This window comes from Kogia breviceps, chromosome 16 (genome assembly GCF_026419965.1).
Source record: "Kogia breviceps isolate mKogBre1 chromosome 16, mKogBre1 haplotype 1, whole genome shotgun sequence".
Lineage (NCBI taxonomy): Eukaryota > Metazoa > Chordata > Mammalia > Artiodactyla > Physeteridae > Kogia > Kogia breviceps.
In genome coordinates this window covers 53,335,434-53,353,951 of record NC_081325.1, presented here as the reverse complement: position 1 = coordinate 53,353,951, position 18,518 = coordinate 53,335,434, and positions in this window count along the sequence as shown.

Sequence of the window (18,518 nt, the reverse complement as noted above, 5' to 3'; positions counted from 1 at the left end):
GAAAAACGGAGCTGGAGGAATCAGGTGTGGGGACCTCAGACTATACTACAAAGCTACAGTAATCAAGACAGTATGGTAGTGGCACAAAAACAGAAATAGAGATCAGTGGAACAGGATAGAAAGCCCAGAGATAAACCCACGCACATATGTCACCTTACCTCTGATAAAGGAGGCAAGAATATACAATGGATAAAAGACAACCTCTTCAATAAGTGGTGCTGGGAAAACTGGACAGCTACATGTAAAAGAATGAAATTAGAACACTCCCTAACACCATACACAAAAATAAACTCAAAATAGCCTAAAGACCTAAATGTAAGGCCAGACACTATAAAACTCTTAGAGGAAAACATAGGCAGTACACTCTATGACATAAATCACAGCAAGATCCTTTTTGACCTACCTCCTCAAGAAAGGGAAATAAAAACAAAAATAAACAAATGGGACCTAATGAAACTTAAAAGCTTTTCCACAGCAAAGGAAACCATATACAAATGAAAAGACAACCCTCATAATGGGAGAAAATATTTGCAAATGAAGCAACTGACAAATGATTAATCTCCAAAATTTACAAGCAGCTCATGCAGCTCAATATCAAAAAAACAAAGAACCCAATCCAAAAATGGGCTTAAGACCTAAATAGAGATGTCTTGAAAACAGATATAAAGATTGCCAACAAACACACAAAAGAATGGTGAACATCACTAATCATTAGAGAAATGCAAATCAAAACTGCAATGAGGTATCACCTCACACCGGTCAGAATGGCCATCATCAAAAAATCTACAAACAATAAATGCTGGAAAGGGTGTGGAATAAAAAGGAACCCTCTTGCACTGTTGGTGGGAATGTAAATTGATACAGCCACAATGGAGAACAGTATGGAGATTCCTTAAAAAACTACAAATAGAACTACCATACGACCCAGCAATCCCACTACTGGGCATATACCCTGTGAAAACCATAATTCTTAAAGTGTCATGAACAACAATGTTCATTGCAGCTCTATTTACAATAGCCAGGACATGGAAGCAACCTAAGTGTCCACTGACAGATGAATGGATAAAGAAGATGTTGCACATATATACAATAGAATATTACTCAGCCATAAAAAGAAGCGAAGTTGAGTTATTTGTAGTGAGGTGGATGGACCTAGAGTCTGTCATACAGAGTGAAGTAAGTCAGAAAAAGAAAAACAAATACTGTATGCTAACACATATATATGGAATCTAAAAAAAAAAAAAAAGGTTCAGATGAACCTCGGGGCAAGAGACGCAGTCGTAGAGAATGGACTTGAGGACACGGTCAAGGGTAATCTGGGACGAAGTGAGAGAGTGGAATGGACTTATATATACTACCAAATGTAAAATAGATAGCTAGTGGGAAGCAGCCGCATAGCACAGGGAGATCAGCTCGGTGCTTTGTGACCACCTAGTGGGGTGGGATAGGGAGGGTGGGAGGGATACGCAAGATGGAGGAGATATGGGGATATATGTATACGTATAGCTGATTCACTTTGTTATAAAGCAGAAACTAATACACCATTGCAAAGCAATTATACTCCAATAAAGTTGTTTAAAAAAAGTAATTAAGCTAATTCCTCTTTATTTTGCTTCATCATCTCATTCAGGAAAACCAAGACACATCTACTTGCATGTGTCCAGTTTTTTATCTACCCAGTCACAAAATTGTCATGAGGTTGATTGTGAAACGAAATCGTTTCACACGAATTGCATGTAACGTAGGAAAATTCTCCTCTAATGAAAATTTTACTGGTTACTGTCATGGGTGCCTTGCTTCTCAATTGCCCCCATCTTGTTTCACAGTTGAGAGAAACTCATCTTTGTTAAGCAGATTTGGGGGCCCACTGAGCACATAGCAACACAATTGACACGAGTCGATTTGCTGATCTCTTAAAACTCAGTGCTTACTGATGGAAGGCATCCAAATGATCCTTCTCCACCCTTCACTTAACAAGCATAATAATAAATGAATATTTAAAGTAGCAGCAAATATATTTACTGGAAACAAATAGGTTTCATTTGTAACCAGTGTGCACACGTTAATTAACAAGAAGGAGCTTTGGTGTTGAGGCCAGGCTCCCTGATGCTGTCTGGGCAGGTGCCGTTAAGGGCCAGTGAGCTCTGCAGGGTAATTATCAGGTACCAGCGTGCTCTTCTGTTGCTTAACAAAGAGCTGCCCACCATTTGCCTAAATATATAAACCATCATCTGTGATCCTCAGCAGCAATTAAGAGACCACTATCTCTTCATTGGAGACTTGGGGAAACAAAAGAGACCTGATAGTATATAAGGAGCCAGATGGATATTTTTGAATGTCAATTTTGAAGATCACTTTTTCAATAATGGAACATTAGTCAGAAACATTTGGTACTAGGTGAAAGAGGAAACACCATGGTATTTAAAAAAATGAAAATGGACATAGGGATTAGTTGAAGCAGTGTATCCTTGAACAGCTTTCGGTTCTAAAACCTTGGAGTGCTTAACAGCCTTAATAGAATATAGAAAATTAACTCATCTCCTTAGAGCACAGGTGAGTCATTTTTTTCCTGTTATTCTAACCATCCATACACATTGGGGGAGGGGCAATGAAGAAGGTGGTGGAAATTCCCTCACAGTATGAGAGCAAAAGTCTAGCCAATATGCAGCACTTCCTCCAGGGCATGAGTTACTAATTTGTTCTACAAAAAAACACAAAAAGCTAGGGCTTCCCTGGTGGCGCAGTGGTTGAGAGTCCGCCTGCTGATGCAGGGGACACGGGTTCGTGCCCCGGTCCGGGATGATCCCACATGCCGCGGAGCGGCTGGGCCCGTGAGCCATGGCCGCTGAGCCTGCGCGTCCGGAGCCTGTGCTCCGCAACGGGAGAGGCCACAGCAGTGAGAGGCCCGCGTACCACAAAAAAAAAAAAAAAAAAAAAAAAACACAAAAAGCTTATTACTGCAAATGATATATCAGCACAAAAGAAGGCATTTTAGACCTAGAGATAGCCTTCTATCACAAACCAATTGATCTAGAAGTTTTAAGAACGTACAATTAAAATGCCTCCGTAAGCATAGCAAGAGTTCCAGGAGCTATAAACCTTATAAAGGCACCATTGAGTTAGTTCAATTAATTGTCTGGTTGGAAGAATCTCCAAAACTTTGCAGAAGCTCTTGTTTTTATAGTTAAGGATCTTCTGGGCATTTAGTTGCCTACATTTAACACTGGTGTCTAATTGCTTTGCATACTTGGTAGAGCTAAAAGGCTATTCCACAACAGTAAAAAAATACAATTATAAATGTATGAGTTTCCCTCATTCAGAAGGTACTGATTTTTTTTTTTTTTTTTCCTGATGCCAAACTAACAGCATTTACAAATGTTTTCATGAACTGTGAGAAGCTACTGCTCAGTGTGTTCTAATGTGGGATTAGGTCAACAGCTCTCTTGAAAGAACAAAACCAACCCAGGGCCAAACAGGCAGACAGGCCTAGTTAAGCATTCCAGAGAAAGGAAAGCACTCAGAAAACTATGACGGACTTGACCCCTGCTTTGTACTTGACCAGATTTCTCTATACCTTTGCCACTTTCCTCTGGATTTATTATTTTTGAATGAATTATTTAAACATGCCCATTTCAGATCTACAATTAGTTTTCAAAGAAAAGGCAACATGAGAAAATAATCACAAGTTAAACAGCTTGAGAACGACTCCGGTTTTGGCAGGACGTGAAAGGCCTGGCCCCGTATCAGAGCCCGCCTTTGGCGGTGGCTTCCCAAATCCCCTTTTGTTTTAAGTCCCTTAGATACAGTCTACATGGCAGCCTGAACCCCTATTTCCAACAGGGAGGACATGCAAATATCAGAGTCTCTTTTCTAGGTTATCTGCCTGTGTTCCTTTTATATATACAGATGGGAATTAATGGTCATAATTTCAATAGCAGGGAAAAAATAGCCTACGAAAAATGGGATAGGTTTCATTATCATTAAGGAGTAAGAATCCATTGAAAAATGGAAATATTAGTACCACTAACCACTTGCAAGAAGGGATGTGCTTAATGATTGTTTTATCCTAATCATCCTTCCCCATCAGCACACAGAACTCAGTCCTATTTTAGTAGCAAATGGCCTCCAAAAATCGTGGTATCCTGACCCCTTATTTCTGATCACAGAACCATTCAGCTGGCATAGGTAACAAGAGATCATCAAAGTCATCCTTCTACCCTCAGGTATGGCTACACTCTGCTGGAACTCATCATATTGTAATATAATACCATATAAAGTGTTTCATTTACCATGCTGAAAACTTTTGCAGGGTAGGAGTTGAAGCCCAGCCATTTGTAATCCTCAGAGCCTGGCATGTAACACATCTCCCAGAATAACTGTACATGAAAGAACTAAAACCCTCACCCTGTAAAATATATCTTTCTTAGAAAATCACTGGGGAAAAAAGGACTTTAAAATTCACTCACCAGTCCTTTCTGCCCATTTTGATATTTCACAATACTCCCTCTGGAAATGTCCTTTATAGCTAAACAAACAGCAATTTCCACTTCATTGTTATCAGCCCAGTGGAAGAAACACCTTGAAAATCAAGTTTCTAAAATGTATATGGACTCAATAATGCCACTTATATTTAAACCTGGGAAAAAGTCATTATTCTCTTGTATGACTTAACAGCAAATTGCTAAAATACATGACTAGCTTTGTGACCACCTAGAGGGGTGGGATAGGGAGGGTGGGAGGGAGACGCAAGAGGGAGGAGATATGGGGATATATGTATACATACAGCTGATTCACTTTGTTATACAGCAGCAACTAACACAACAATGTAAAGCAATTATACTCCAATAAAGATGTTAAAAAAATAAAAAGTAAAAAATAAAATACATGATGAGAAAGAGATGTATTTGTATAACACTGAAACTATTAAAACGATTATAAATTGACATTTATTAAAGAGCTACCATTTGCCAGGTACTCAATAAAAGACTGTTACTAAAACTCCGACAATATTACAAAATAAATTTTATCATCCCCAACTGACAGATATGGAAATTGAAGCCCAGGGAGGCTAGATGACTTTCCCAAGGTCACACAGCAAGGAGGGGGAGGAGCGGAGGGGCAGGTACCGAGGTTACAAAAGATGCCATTTGTCTGACTTGGCCTGGACCACTTGCAACCATTTTCTTCTCTGTGATTGAATAAAGTCTGAATTTAGGTTAGACCTTTCCTCTCTAATTTAGAGGCCTGAATCGACAAGTGGTCAGTGACCATGGCCACTTTAACTAGAATGGGAAGGGAGGCAGCAGCCCCAAATCAGCTCTCACCATTTCATCCATAACACAGTGGGGTCCCCATAATACACTATACTGGGGCCACGTAAGCACAACATTGAGATGAGCAAGATGCCAGGACACTTTGGGTTCTTCATAAGGAGGACGCAACAGGACTTTTCCCTCAGTGCCTCCAGAGTGACTTGTGACCCTTGGCAAGAGACGGGGTCCTGCCCCCGCCATCTGCCCCCCGTGAGCCTGTGTATGAGGCCCTGTCACTCCTTCCCAACTTTCTTCTGTTGACGGCAAGTCCTTAGTCAATTCACTGCTCGTTAGTCCTTACACGAGAGGATGTGATAGAAAAGGAAGATAGATCCAATAGGCTCAGTTTTAAATTTCCCTACTTGCTAGTGAAGCAAAATGAAAATGGTGTTTCTAAAACTGGATTTGAAAACCAATGGCTTATTTGACAACTTCATGGAATACTAGTGGTGACGTAACCAGTACTGTCATTTTATGCTTTGACAATGTAAGGCAGAAATCTGACGTGTTTGCAGAAGCTATCTGAAAGCAATTGCTAGAATACCTGAAATGTCTTAAATGAGATTTCAGGAAGACCAGAGGCTTCTGGTCTTTCTCTAAAGAGAAAGGAACGGTCCAGGAACTGTGACAGTCGCAAGAAGCCAGGCTGCACCGGGGCCGGCGTGTTCCCTTCTCTGCAGCCTGTCATCTCTGTTGTCTCCGAACCAGCCAGTTGGAGGAGGACGTGCCCCTTGCTACCCTCAGGGGTCCACGACTGCACATGCTGGTAGTAGTTAGACTATGTCAGACCCAAATCTCTTAGGTCAACATGTTTATGGACAAAAGGTGAAAAAGATAGGAGAGTAAAATATGATAAAGGCAAGACTAGATTTCACCCCAAATCCCCCAGTGGCTCCAGATCTGTCTCAGAGGGAAAGCCGAAGTCCGTACACCATCCCCCTTCCCTGCTCACATTCCTCTCTAAGCGCAGCCCCTGCTCCTCTGCCCCCTCACATGCTCTTTCACCGGCTTTGCCCTTCTGTTGTGCCTGAAATGTGCCCCATACATTCCCACTTTAGGGATTAACACTGGCTGTTCTCTGTGCCGGGATGCTCTTCCCATCAGTATCTGAATGGCCCACTGCCTCTTCTCCTTCCAGTCTTTGCCCAACTTTGCTTCGCACCTAATAGGTGCTCAACTAATATTTATTGAATAAATAAATGAATAAATGCTCTGATTAAAAGTCATTTATTCATCGAATGAACATTAGATAGTTAAGAAAATTATGCTAAACACTTCGGATATACAAAGCTGATTGAGACCTGGGAGCATTCATAGAACAGTGATTTCAACCTGCATAAACAGACCATTTTGTAGGAGAAGAAGTGACAGTGCCCCAAGAGAGGTGCAGGATGGTGGGATTTTTATAGGGTTTTATTCAAGAGCAGATTCTTCAACATGAAGTGTATGAGAATTAAAAGGGCTAAGCCCAATTAGGGGAAGTTAATAAAGACCTCAGGGAGCAGGTGGTATCTGCGATGAGGCTTGGGGAAGACTGGATTTGTCCATGCTGGGTTGGAACGGGTGTGAGAGTAAGAGAGGAGATTTTGGCAGGTGGAGAAAACAGCATGGATGAAATCATACATGGATATAAGGACAAGTGAGCAAGCTATTTGTTTTTGCTGAGGTATAAGGAATATGAAGGGTAAACTGGTTTCCAACTGGAGAGAGCTTTAAATGGTAAAGCAGTTTGGAGCCCAAGGCATGCATACTCTTAAGCAGAATAATCTGAGCTGTCATGCATAGGAAGGTCCAGAGTCTTGGGAGGCCAGACACAGATGAGGAAACTTTTGCCAGTGGTCCAGGAAGGAAGGAAGGCAGTGGGGCCTGCTGAAAGGTAGTAGCAGTGGAAATGCAAAGAATAAGTGAACAAAGAGTTATGGAAATTAATTTTAAAAATAATTAGGACAGGAATAAAGATGCCGACGTAGAGAATGGACTTGAGGACACGGGGAGGGGGAGGGGTAAGCCGGGACGAAGTGAGAGACTGGCAGGGACATATATACACTACCAAATGTAAAACAGATAGCTAGTGGGAAGCAGCTGCATAGCACAGGGAGATCAGCTCGGTGCTTTGTGACCACCTAGAGGGGGTGGGATAGGGAGGGTGGGAGGGAGACGCAAGAGGGACGGGATATGGGGATATATGTATACGTATAGCTGATTCACTTTGTTATAAAGCAGAAACTAACACAACATTGTAAAGCAATTATACGCCAATAAAGAGGTTAAAAAAAGATAATTGGGTGGAATGTAGGGGAGGTAGGATAAGAAAAGAGAAGACAGTAGCTCAAATATTCTAATTATTTAAAAAACCCAATCTTAATTTATTTAGTTCATTTCAACATCTATAAATACCCCTTCACTTCAAATCAAGCCATTTGTTTGCTTTTCCACTCCTTAAAGTAAGTAAGTGAGGCCAGAAGAATTGTGGGATGAATTTGGCATGATTCTGAGCTACAGTCTCTAGGAACAGCAAACTGAGCAGGAGACACGAGGGGCCAGGGGGGCATCTCCATGGTGACTGACGGATGGATGGAGGAGGACCACACACCCCTTAAGGAGGGGTGAGTGTGAGAGCCTAAGAGTGAACAGAAGAAGAGGCACCAATGTGGTATTTTTAGCTGCGTTTTACACATTAGCAAACTGAGCCTTATCATCCTTAAATTGCCTGAACGTGTGTAGCTAGAAAGTAGCAGCTTAAGGATTTAAATTCAAAGTTTGACTCCAAAGCTTGTGGATGTATCTATTAGAGAAACCTGTTATTTCTCTAACAAATGAATTTTTCCAGAGGAGCCCCTTTTATTCCCACCTCTCTCTGTTCACCTCTCTCTCCTCAGTGTTCTGGGAGAGTTCCTAACCAAATGTAGTATACACAGTAGGTGTTTTGGTTGAAGGACATATTATGTTCTTTGGGAAAATCTAAACTGCTTTGAGTACTTCCCTCTTGCTGACCCTTACAGTAAAAACACGCTTTAAAAATCATGATAATATGTGAATTCATACAGTGAAAATTATATTCTATGCGAAATAGCTTTGAAACACCATGAAATAAAATACTACAGTACTTAGAACTAGAGGCTATTAACCTAATTAGTGTACTAAGCATGAAATATAAATGATCATACTATATTGCAAAAAAAAATAATTGAAAACAATGGCTAACTACATTTCAGAATTATACAAATGATACAATTATTTTATCTTATAAGTGTTAAGATGACAAGAATATTGTTAAGTAAGTGGATTAAAAAGATGGGTTTTAGGGAATCCTATAATTTCAGTATTACCTGCCAGAATTGGGCGTAAAGCTTGAGTATAGTTTAAATCAGCTACTTTGGAGTTGGCTATGGAAAGACGAAGTTTGCCTTACCTTGCACCGTGGTTTATTTCAAGTACTTTCTCCTTCTTCTAGTTTAGTAAGAACAGCAGGCTCAGGAGTTCCAGGGAGAGGTTAAGAAGCACGAATAAGGGCTTCCCTGGTGGCGCAGTGGTTGAGAATCCGCCTGCCAATGCAGGAGACACGGGTTCGTGCCCGGGTCCGGGAAGATCCCACATGCCGCGGAGCGGCTGGGCCCGTGAGCCATGGCCGCTGCGCCTGCGCGTCCGGAGCCTGTGCTCCGCAACGGGAGAGGCCACAACAGTGAGAGGCCCGTGTACCGCAAAAAAAAAAAAAAAAAAAAAAAGAAGCACGAATAAATACAGGGCAGACCAACTACCACTTACGTTTGTGTTTAAATGGGGCTCAAATTCAAATGTTAGAAACCAAAAGAAAAAAGCCACGGAGGCCGCAGAATGGAGACACCCTGTAAGAGCAGGGTCACGTGTACCTCAAACCAGCCTAGCAACTGACCTAAGCCAGTCATTCCATGAGGAGATGGTTGATAAACAAATGAAAAAATTACGGAGGGGATTCTCCTAATATACAAATCTAAGCACGATCCTAGTGTCTCCCCACCAGTAAGTAATATAATTCAAATGCTATAGCAGAGAAATGGGGTCTGCCTCCACTCCTTCCCCGTGTGCAGTGCATCTTTCACCATTAACCCTGCCCCACCTGGTAACAGGCCCTTGGGAGATCCCTTAGCTGCACACCTGCTTTCCCTCAAGGTCTTCAATCCCTTGTCGAGACTCCTCCTTGAAGTCGCCCATCTTATGCTTTTCTCTCCTTGTTTTCCCACTGTTACTATTATTGCATTTCTGAAATGGACTCTGCTAGAAAGAAGTCTCTGTGTGTCTTAGACTGGGAGCTGAGTCGAACGCATCTCTGAATACCCAGCAGTTCACATGGTCTGGCTGTAAATGGGGAACTATAAAAGTTCTTTGAATGAAAGGAGGAACAAAGTATGAAAGGAAGTGAAGAGAAAGTGTGAAGCCCCACTAGACATGGAAGCTGATTTGCAGCTGAGTGCAAAGTGGCTACTCTGAAAAGACATGGTTTCTAATATCCCTCTTCAGTGTCTGGAATCGAGTTTACATGAGACTAAAACGACTTGCTTGTTGATGAAAAAATTCGAGTTACCTGTTATTGCGCACTATGTGAGCTGAAAGGAATGACAGTTTTATTAAGTTTTTACTAATTTTAATTTTTTCCTTTGAAAATGTCAGAATTGTAGAAAGGTTGCAGAAATAATACAGTGAATTCTCATGCACACAATCCTCTAGATATTAGCAGTTACTACTTTTTTTCTGAATAATTTAAGAGCAAACTGCAGAGATTAAGCCCCTTTACCTCTAAATATTTCAGTGTGTGTTTCCTAAAACAAGAAATTATGTAACCTCAGTGCAATTAACAAAGAGTCTAACACTGAGACAGTACTGTTACCTAATCTATAGACCTTCATTCAGATTTTTCCAATTGACTTAATATCTTTTATAAGAAAGAAAATCCAGAGTCTTCTCATTCAAGTCATCGTATCAAGTCATCATATCTCTGGTCGTCTTTAATCTGGAACAGTATTTGAGTCTTTTTTTTTTTTTGTATTTCATGGCACTGATTTTTTTTTTTTTTTAAGAGTACAAGCCAATTATCTTATAGGATGTCTCTCATTTTGGGTTGGCCTAATGTTTCACACAAATTTAGATTCATATTTTATACTTGGCAGGAATGTTACAGAAGTGATGCTGAATTCTTCTCAGCACTTCTCATCACAGAAGCACAGACTAGATTTGTGCATTTGCTGGTGATGTGTAACTTCAATCGCTTGGGTAAGGGGAGATTTACACATTTCTCCACGTTCAAGTTCCCATTTGACCCTCTTTAATGAGTAACTCTTCTGTATATAAGTAACCCTCCTCAAACTTCCACCCACTACTTTTAGTGTCCATTAATGATCCTTCCCTGAATCGATTATGAGGATGATGGTTGCCAAATGGCGATCTTCTAATTTCATGCTTTTTTTCACCTTTATTGGTTGCCTTTCTACTGTAAGAAGAAGCTTTTCCTTCTCACCCACTTTTTTCTGTATTCGTGTTAACATGACCTCAATGTATTAATATTAGCCTGAACTCATGGAGTTTTACCCTATTCAATAGATGACAAACTATTACTCTCATTATCTGTTTTGATCCCCAAATGATCCCAGCCCCTCAAGCTGGCTCCTGAGCCTCACTGGTTTTTAGTGTTTTCCAGTGACTCTGTTTGCATTGTGTATTTAATCTCACCCTTTGATTTCACTGTTCTTTTCGTGGGAGTACTCTTTAAACACTTTTCTTTGAAGGTTTTATTCTTCATAATTAAATTTTATATAGAACAAATCCCAATACCAGTTTATGACCATAATTTAACACAATAACAGCAGCTAATGTAGTTTTTAAAAGCAAACCTGCATTTTCTTTTTTTCTAACTACTCCTTTTTTGATCATTTTTTTTGTAGATTCAGAAATGGCTCAACTAGCAAAAAAAAAAAAAAAAAATTGAGTTCTGTCAACATAGGCAAGGTGAAATGGCAAGTTGAAGAAATCACCTGGATCATTACAGTAAAACTCGGCTTCTTTCTGTCGATGAAAGTGTTATCAGCTTTCTGCTTTGTCCTTGGGGCTAAGAGTGTATGTGTGGGTGCAGGGCGGTGAGTAGTAGATGCCAGCGGGTGAGAGGTACTGTGGCACAGGGCTGCCTGCCCAAGAACTCTTAATGGTCTACACTGATAACAGGTAAAGAACAATTGTTCAATTAGGCTTACTCTGCCTATAAAAATATAGTTACCTCTATAGAATTATTTGTAATACATTTACAAATAATATAGGATTTCAAGGTTTCTAGGCTAATTTTGCTTAAGACACACAATGCCTATGGAAAAAAATGATACTTTTTTCCTTTGTGACTCTACCCTTTCAAACACTAGAGCATCACGGGCAAGCTCTAGCAGATACACGCATAAAATGGGTGATCATGGGTCCTCCAAAAGTCCTCCAGCTGGGACGCCCTGTCTTTGCTGAGCTCACCTCTCCAGGCAAGACTGCCAAGGCCACGATACCACAACTGATCCAACTGAATCTACGGAGGAATTTCAGCAGAATGCAATCCCCCAGGTTATCATCTGGATACAGTTGTGTGTTAACAGTTACCCTGGAATTAGCTTAGGTGGTGGCGTGTTGTTTTGCAGCTTTGCAGGCACGATCTCATATCCCCCCATCTGCTTTCCCTGACTGGCAGAGACCTTGCTTCATTTTCTGGAGCTCCATTTCTGCGACTCTAAGAAGTTCAGAAAGTGGTAACCAGGGAGAAGACGGGCAACCGAGTCTTCCTGCTTTCACAACGGCAGTACTGCCTGCGCTTGCGCCTGGCCTATCATATACCATTACAGTTGATCAAGCTTAAAAAGCAAACTCAGATTTTCAAGCGAAGCAGTCGCTGGAGTACATTTATGGATCGTGTTCTCATTCCGATACCGTCCCCAGGGAAGAGAGTGCACAGCACAAGTAACGTATCTGCTGTTTCCCTTCAATATAAGTTTTGCATAAAACAGAAATGCTCCAGTCTGTAAACGGTATGAGCGCCTGTCATACACCCAGCAACCAGAAGGTGGCAGGGTCTTAACATTGACCAAGGGCTGTCAGCTCCACCGCTGAATCCAAGCAGATTTATTGGTGAAGATAACAGCTTCTTGCACTGTGGACATTCATCTATGGGTTTGTGTCTGGCCACACTACATACCCACAAACCCCTTCCTAGGCTTGGAAACAGAACTCTTTGTTTCCATTTTCTTTTTATCGTCCTCCCCTTTTAAATGAATATTGTTTTGCTTTATGCTTTAGAGGAGCATATTTGCTCTGTGCTTATCTTCCTGTTAGAAGAATTTAGTTATTGAAATCTAAACGGATCCTCATGCTTTGAATCTTGCTTTTGTCTTATTTGTAACCAATTTCTAACATATGAAGAAGATGTAAATTTTATATTCATTCATTAAAAGAGTTTCATTCAGAGTCATTAATTCTTTGGTCAAAAGTAGCCAAAGAATTGATCAAAATGAATTATTCATAGGAAGTGAGGTGCATGTGTATTTTAGATTTGAGATGTGTCAAACATTGCATTTAAACCTCAGATTCCATTTTAGAGAACAAAATGTCTATGAATTGACTAGTATTTCTCTTTCATTGAGAGAAAAGAGACATGCCTTTGTATCTTATGAAACTGGTTTCGTTACAACGCATCAGAGGCCTTCGAGCAAAAATGAACAATATTTAAACAAGTCGGCAATATGTTATAGCAATTACGAATGCCGGCAAATTGGCACCATTTCAATACTCAGAGAAGTATCCTACTCAATTTACTCTTCACTGGTGAATAAAACAAATGTACAGTTCCTTGATGTGTATCATTGTATTTATCACTTCTTTGTTATTTAAGTGGGAGTCCAGATTGAAAGTAACCTCTTGTTTTTCAATATTCTTCTCTTCACTTATTACCCACCTGTGCTTCCAGTCTCCCGACCTCCCCCCAGACAGGAATTTCTGTCTAACCTATTCCTTTACCTTGGGCTTCGAGGCATTCCCTCCTGCTCCTACCATCTGTCAGCCTCCCTGTCTTTCCACCCTTTCCTCTCCTCTTCTTCCTCACATGCCCGTCAGAATGCTTACTGGGAGGTGTGGCTCTCTGACTGGGAAGCTTGCTCAGCCCTTACATGAGAGGCAATAACTAAAATTCACTGCGTTGAACTGCTCTTTGGTTTTGCAGAGTCCAAACAGCAACACAGAAAGGAAAACAAGTTTATGTATATTTTATATTATATACGTGTATATGTATATACACATATGTATATGTACACACATATGTACATGTACACATATGTATAATATGTATATTATATAAATATAATAACAGCATGAGTCCTGAAGCAATGGCTAATTCTTGCAGGCATCTCATCCAACCAAGCCCTCCCTCAAAAAAAAAAAAAAATCACCAATAAATCTGATTCTTGGTATTTTTCTCCTCTGAGTATAGACAAAATAAGCATCAATGAAGCCAAGTGGGTGAAGTTTATAACTGCAGCAGCTTCTTCATTGTTGGACATTTTTTTAAAACCTATTTTGTAAAGTATAAACAGGTCACACCTCAGAGAGCCCCAAAGTTTTATACGTCCTGACCTCCACCTGCCATGTGTTAGAATCAATAACGGTATTTCCTACTTCCCCCCCCCAGTTCCATTTCTACTCCTGCCATGAAGAGAAATAGAAGCTTAACCTCATTCTGCCTCCCCGACATTTTCACTCTCCCCTCAAGGTCCTGGAATATCCCAGCATATGCCCACTCTGGCAGAGATCGGAGAACGGCTGGTTCGGGGGAGACCATATGGCCAGGAGCCTGCCTGCTACACTGGGACGTGATGGGCCTTCAGGTACCCCCCAGGCTTAGATCCGGTCTTCCTCTCAAGGGTCTGAATTGGATCCTAAGAAGCCCTCTGGGAATGAAAGTCCAGTCCATGGAGGGTAGAGAATAGTTACTTCAAAACCTGGACATGTTTCAAGAATCTACCTTAATTGATTACTTGTCATCCTGTCCCATGACTCATGATTACAGCCATTTTCTGCTCCAGGATAAGAGGTGAAGACTGTTCTATAAGAGGCCAAGCGGAGACAACGCTCACTCTTCCCTGGCGTAGCCTGGGGATCTTTAGTGTTCAGCAAGTTTTCCTTCTCCCCGACTGCATAACCCTAGCAGATGAGTACCCTGTCCCAGACGAAGGATCAAGTTTCAGGATTCTACACCTGGCATACAGTAGGCGCTCAATACTTTTAAAGTAAACAAATAATCTCAGGTTTTTGAAGTTAAACATGGAGGTGGAATTTTATCCTGAAGCTTCCCTTCTGGTCCATCTCCTGTCTTCCCCACATCTTACAGATCCTGGCTTTCTGTCTGTCTCCAGTGTCTACAGCAGAAATTACTTGTCTCCCATTTTGGGGGTCGAGGTGGAAAATGGTACCCTAGATCATACAAAGGCCACCGGAGGTCTCATACTGTCTCCTTAATAAAGCATAACGATTCAAACTAACTAAGTTTAAACTTCAGAACAGCAGGATATGGCCAACTATGTAGAAGCAAAATGAAGAAGGCAAAGCAGACCTAGAAAGAAAATGTCAGAATGAAATGGAAGCTAGAAAAAAATGTGAGATTCAGAAAATGAGAAAGACGTAGAGAGTGTGGACCGTGATTACTGTGTGCTGAAGCAAAATGGGATTACTAGGCCAGTGATTTAAAAAATTTTTAAAATTTACTTATTTATTTTTCTGCTTAATTGTTTTTTCAGTTTTATTGACATATAACACTGTATTAGTTTTAGGGCTACAACATGACGATCTGATACATGTGTATATTGAGAAATGATCACGATAAATCTAGTTAACCCCCATCGACACTAGTGATTTTTTTTTTCTGACTGCTTTTTTTTTTACTGGAGTGTAGTTCATTTACAATATTATTTAAGTTTCAGGTGTACAGCATAGTGATTCAGTATTTTTATAAATTATACTCCATTAAAAGTTATTATAAGATAATGTCTATAATTCCCTGTGCTATATAATATATCCTTGTTGCTTATCTATTTTTTTTTTTTTTTTTTTTTTTTTTTTTGTGGTACGCGGGCCTCTCACTGCCGTGGCCTCTCCCGTTGCGGGGCACAGGCTCCGGACGCGCAGGCTCAGCGGCCATGGCTCACGGGCCCAGCCGCTCCGCGGCATGTGGGATCCTCCCGTACCGGGGCACGAACCCGTGACCCCTGCATCGGCAGGCGGACTCTCAACCACTGCGCCACCAGGGAAGCCCTGCTTATCTATTTTATACACAGTAGTTTGTATCTCTTAGTCCCCTACCCCTAACTTGCCCCGCCCCTACTCTCTCCCCTCTGGTAACTAGTAGTTGGTTTTTTTTTTTTTTTAAACCTTGGCTGCACTTTATTTATTTTCTTCTTATTTTTTTAATTGAACTATTGTTAATTTACAGTGTGTTATTTCAGGTGTACAGCAATTTTTTGGGTAAGGGCTACCTTTCAATCTGTGCTTGAGTCCTCTCTCTTGTAAATGTATACCTTCTGAAAACTGTTGTGGAGATGATAGGAAATGATAGGTGAACATATTTTAGATTGGAGAATGACATATGGTAAACCCTCATAAGTGTTAGCTGTTTTTTTTTTTTCTTCCTCTTATGGGCAAATGAAGATTATAATGATGTATCTTCACAAATTAATTTTTAATACCAAATTTAATTTTTAGATTTAACAAAATCACAATAGAGATCCCAGTGGCATTTGGGGTAGAGATAAATTAATAAAATTCTTGAATTAACCTAAATGAGTTTTTAAAAAAATAAGAAACATTTCAAAAAAGACAAATGATTCAAAGGACTTCTTTACTTGTTATAAAGCAAGACTTTATGACCGTTGTAAAGGAAGAATGACAGAAAAATCAGCAAATGGCATACGTGGTCTTAGCTTCTTTCACAATAAGGAAGCATCACACACCAAATGATGTTTAAAAATAACGATTCGGAAATGTCTTTGTGGCCTTTTTGGCCACTATATACCAAACACTACATGAAGTGTCATTTCCCCCTTCAGCCCTGTCAGATGGAAATGCAGCCTCTCGCTTTGCAGGGAAGGAGGTAGCTTCCCTTCCTGGATAGCTCTCCCTCTAGTGCGAGGGGGGCCTACCTCCCCAGCGACTGTTCCTTTGGTAGCTGAAATCATTTTAGTTAATCCTCAACTGGCACTGTGAACCATAATAAATATGAAATGGATTGGAGAATTAAATGTAAAACTTGTAATTAAAAAAATGCTTGAATAAAATACAGGTGACTATTTATCTTGGGTATGTAAAAGGCTTTAAAAAAAAAAAAATCACTCCCTGTCCCCACCGGTTATATTGATATATAACCTGTGTAAGTTTAAGGTGTATAACATGATGATTTCTTAACCGTATATGTTGTGAAATGATTAACACACTAAGGTATGTTAATCCCCTCACATAATTACCATTTTTATAAAGGATTTTAAGTATAAAAGGAAGGGAAAGGAAAATTGATGGGCTATGCTAAGTTAAAGAAAAATTAACTTAGATATGTGAAAATGTCATAAAAAATTAAAAGGCCATCGACAAACTGGGAGAAATATTTGCAGCAAATATAACAGACACAGGACCACTATCCTAAATGTATGAGGAGTATTTGATGAAAACCTTCAGTGTGCCAATAGAAAAGTGGGCAAGGTATATTAGCAATTAAGGATTGTTAAGAATTAGAATTAATACAATGGGCGATAAATATATGAAAAATGTTCAGCCTCGCTAATGGTCACATAAATACAAATTAAAACAATTTTTTCAACTCTCCAGTCATTAAAGATTTTAAAACTTCATAATGCAGGTGAGATAGCCATGTGTTCTGATAACCAGCAGGCAAAAATGCAACAGGAATGGACTCTCTAAATTCAATTTGGCAATACATGTCATCAGAGTTTTTAAAATGTTGTTAATTTTTAAGCAAGTAATTTCACTTTGAGAAATCTGCTCCAAAGAATGAGTTAAATTTTAAGGCAAAGATTTTCTTATATAGTGAAAAATAAACCAGATATGACTTCAATGTACACAGGGAAAAGGCTACATATTTTTTATACATCCACAGGTAGAATATTTATATTTCCACTAAAAATATTCTCAAATAATTTTGGAAAATGATCATAAGGTCAAGTTAAGTGAATATAGCAGGACAAAGTTACGTGACAATAAGATTCCAATTATGAAACACATAATCATAGAGAAGACATAGAAGATTGGATGACTGATTTTTTTATACTTTACTTTCTGAAAGTCTACAAAAAACATATCTTGCCCTCATAATCTAAAACGGCATTAATTTTTTGTGTGCACTTTTCTTTTTCTACTTCTAATAGCTCTACTTTACAATATGAAAGATGTGTAGAGATAAAAAGTAAAGGTGAATAAGATTAAAATATTGGGATCAAGGAATTTCTAGAGATCATTAGTATAAAGACAGAAGTACATTTAATTATGAAGTGTTTGAGGAAAGAGAGAAGAGCTAGGAAGGGAACAAAAAAAGGTAAAGAGGCAGACTAAGATACTAAATACTTCGACATGAATAATATTCCTGGGTCACACGCCCAAATTCACTGAGCCCCTAAGCTTCAGAAGCCATCGGATTAAAAAGTGACTAGATCAGTGGCATGGACGTATATACACTACCAAACATAGGGTGGATAGCTAGTGGGAAGCAGCCGCATGACACAGGGAGATCAGATCGGTGCTTTGTGACCACCTAGTGGGGTGGGATAGGGAGGGTGGGAGGGAGACGCAAGAGGGAGGAGATACGCGGATATATGGATACGTATAGCTGGTTCACTTTGTTGTAAAGCAGCACCTAACACACCATTGTAAAGCAATTATACGCCAATAAAGATGTTAAAAAAAAAAAGTGACTAGATCACCACTGTGCTCTCTTGTTATTTAAATCCTCACGTCTTAAAACTGGAAGCTGAACTCTGAGTAGATTTTTCCAGAGGAGCAGGATGGAAAGGAGAAGCAGCCATTACCAAAGCAACATTACCCTGAGGCCAAGAGGGAGCAAGTCCAGGGCTTCCCGGGCCAGAGGTCCCCACCTGTGTCAACATTAATTCCTCATCGCCGGTCTGATAATCAGAAGACTGCTCTGTCCTGAAACCA